Source organism: Schistocerca piceifrons, chromosome 5 (assembly GCF_021461385.2).
Source record: "Schistocerca piceifrons isolate TAMUIC-IGC-003096 chromosome 5, iqSchPice1.1, whole genome shotgun sequence".
NCBI lineage: Eukaryota > Metazoa > Arthropoda > Insecta > Orthoptera > Acrididae > Schistocerca > Schistocerca piceifrons.
Window position 1 is genome coordinate 132,639,660 of NC_060142.1, and position 2,973 is coordinate 132,642,632.

Genomic DNA, 2,973 nt, shown 5'->3' on the forward strand with positions numbered 1-2,973 from the left:
GGAGTTGGCACCACATCTGCACACGCAAGTCACCTACCTCCCGTGAATTCCAGGGAGGGGGCGCTGAGCTCTGACGACACGCACAATCACATCTCAGGTAAGTTCGATCGGATTCAGATCTGGCGAGTTGCGGGCCCAGCACATCAATTGGAACTCACCTCTGCATTTCTCAAACCAGTCCATCACAATCTTGGCCTTGTCACACTGCGCATTATGTTCTTGGTTCAAATGGCTCTGAGTACTGTGCGACTTAACTTCGTAGGTCATCAGTCGCCTAGAACTTAGAACTAATTAAACCTAACTAACCTAAGGACATCACACACATCCATGCCCGAGGCAGGATTCGAACCTGTGACCCTAGCGGTTGCTCGGTTCCAGACTGTAGCGCCTAGAACCGCACGGTCACTCTGGCCGGCGCATTATGATCTTGAAAAATGCCCGTGCCGTCGGGAACCATGATCGCCATGAAGGGGTGTACGTGGTCTGCAACCAGTGTACTATACACTTTGGCCGTCATGGTGCCTTGCACGAGCTCCGCTGGACCTAAAGATGGTTCAGAAGGCTCTGAGCACTATAGGACTTAACATCTGTGGTCATCAGTCCCCTAGAACTAAGAACTACTTAAACTATATATGACGGTAGTATCTGTTCCCGAAAGAACAGTTACCGTCAATGACCATGCAGCTTTGCTAGAAATGAAATGATAATTAAATGGTCACCCCAGCTGCAAGCAGGCGTTGATACACTTCATTGGGGACATGTTGAAAATGTGTGCCCCGACCGGGACTCGAACCCGGGATCTCCTGCTTACATGGCAGACGCTTTATCCATCTGAGCCACCGCGGGCACAGACGATAGTGCGTCTGCACGGACTTATCCATTGCACGCTTCCCGTGAGATCCACATTGCCAACATGTCCACAACACTACAATCGTAGTGCGCCTAATACACTCCTGGAAATGGAAAAAAGAACACATTGACACCGGTGTGTCAGACCCACCATACTTGCTCCGGACACTGCGAGAGGGCTGTACAAGCAATGATCACACGCACGGCACAGTGGACACACCAGGAACCGCGGTGTCGGCCGTCGAATGGCGCTAGCTGCGCAGCATTTGTGCACCGCCGCCGTCAGTGGCAGCCAGTTTGCCGCGGCATACGGAGCTCCATCGCAGTCTTTAACACTGGTAGCATGCCGCGACAGCGTGGACGTGAACCGTATGTGCAGTTGACGGACTTTGAGCGAGGGCGTATAGTGGGCATGCGGGAGGCCGGGTGGACGTACCGCCGAATTGCTCAACACGTGGGGCGTGAGGTCGCCACAGTACATCGATGTTGTCGCCAGTGGTCGGCGGAAGGTGCACGTGCCCGTCGACCTGGAACCGGACCGCAGCGACGCACGGATGCACGCCAAGACCGTAGGATCCTACGCAGTGCCGTAGGGGACCGCACCGCCACTTCTTCCCAGCAAATTAGGGACTCTGTTGCTCCTGGGGTATCGGCGAGGACCATTCGCAACCGTCTCCATGAAGCTGGGCTACGGTCCCGCACACCGTTAGGCCGTCTTCCGCTCACGCCCCAACATCGTGCAGCCCGCCTCCAGTGGTGTCGCGACAGGTGTGAATGGAGGGGCGAATGGAGACGTGTCGTCTTCAGCGATGAGAGTCGCTTCTGCCTTGGTGCCAATGATGGTCGTATGCGTGTTTGGCGCCGTGCAGGTGAGCGCCACAATCAGGACTGCATACGACCGAGGCACACAGGGCCAACACCCGGCATCATGGTGTGGGGAGCGATCTCCTACACTGGCCGTACACCACTGGTGATCGTCGAGGGGACACTGAATAGTGCACGGTACATCCAAACCGTCATCGAACCCATCGTTCTACCAATCCTAGACCGGCAAGGGAATTTGCTGTTCCAACAGGACAATGCACGTCCGCATGTATCCCGTGCCACCCAACGTGCTCTAGAAGGTGTAAGTCAACTACCCTGGCCAGCAAGATCTCCGGATCTGTCCCCCATTGAGCATGTTTGGGACTGGATGAAGCGTCGTCTCACGCGGTCTGCATGTCCAGCACGAACGCTGGTCCAACTGAGGCGCCAGGTGGAAATGGCATGGCAAGCCGTTCCACAGGACTACATCCAGCATCTCTACGATCGTCTCCATGGGAGAATAGCAGCCTGCATTGCTGCGAAAGGTGGATATACACTGTACTAGTGCCGACATTGTGCATGATCTGTTGCCTGTGTCTATGTGCCTGTGGTTCTGTCAGTGTGATCATGTGATGTATCTGACCCCAGGAATGTGTCAATAAAGTTTCCCCTTCCTGGGACAATGAATTCACGGTGTTCTTATTTCAATTTCCAGGAGTGTAGATGTTTGCCCATCATACTCATTACTCGTGGCAGATTAATCTACCAAGTCCCGTACGAGTTCGGGCATAGCGTGTGCGTTCGCACAAGAAGGTCAAAGGCCGGGAACCCATATTTTTAACTATATGTGACGGTAGTATCTGTTCCCGAAAGAACAATTACCGTCAATGACCATGCAGCTTTGCTAGAAATGAAATGATAATTAAATGGACACCCTAGCTGCAAGCGCCAAACGTCGTCGAAGTGAATTGGGAAGGTCTGTGTTCTTCTACAATCAAGTGGAGTGGATGAGCGCCTGCCTGTTGCGATTCTTCATTGTAGGTTGTAATACATGTCATTCTGGAAATAAATCAAACATGTATTTAACGTTTCTAAATTTTAGGTAAAATACTGCGACAATACTGTAATTATTTTATTTCACAGAAAAAGACACAAATCGAAATATAAAATGGTATAAACATAACTGCCACCTCTCAGTAGGGTACAACCGAATAGAAAAACATTGGGGCTGACTGGATTGAAGAATACGTGCACCGTTTCCGTAGCTTCTATAACATTTCATTTACGTCAATGAGAAATGAACTGAAAGAGGAGTCAGAC

The 2,973-nt window shown here is 51.7% G+C and overlaps 1 non-coding gene across 1 annotated transcript; it reads right to left on the reverse strand.

The window, feature by feature from the left end:
- Window positions 1–772: 772 nt before the first annotated feature.
- Window positions 773–847, reverse strand: Trnat-ugu. Its single transcript has one exon. It is a non-coding gene; the product is annotated as a tRNA-Thr (tRNA).
- Between the last annotated feature and the right edge of the window lie 2,126 nt (window positions 848–2,973).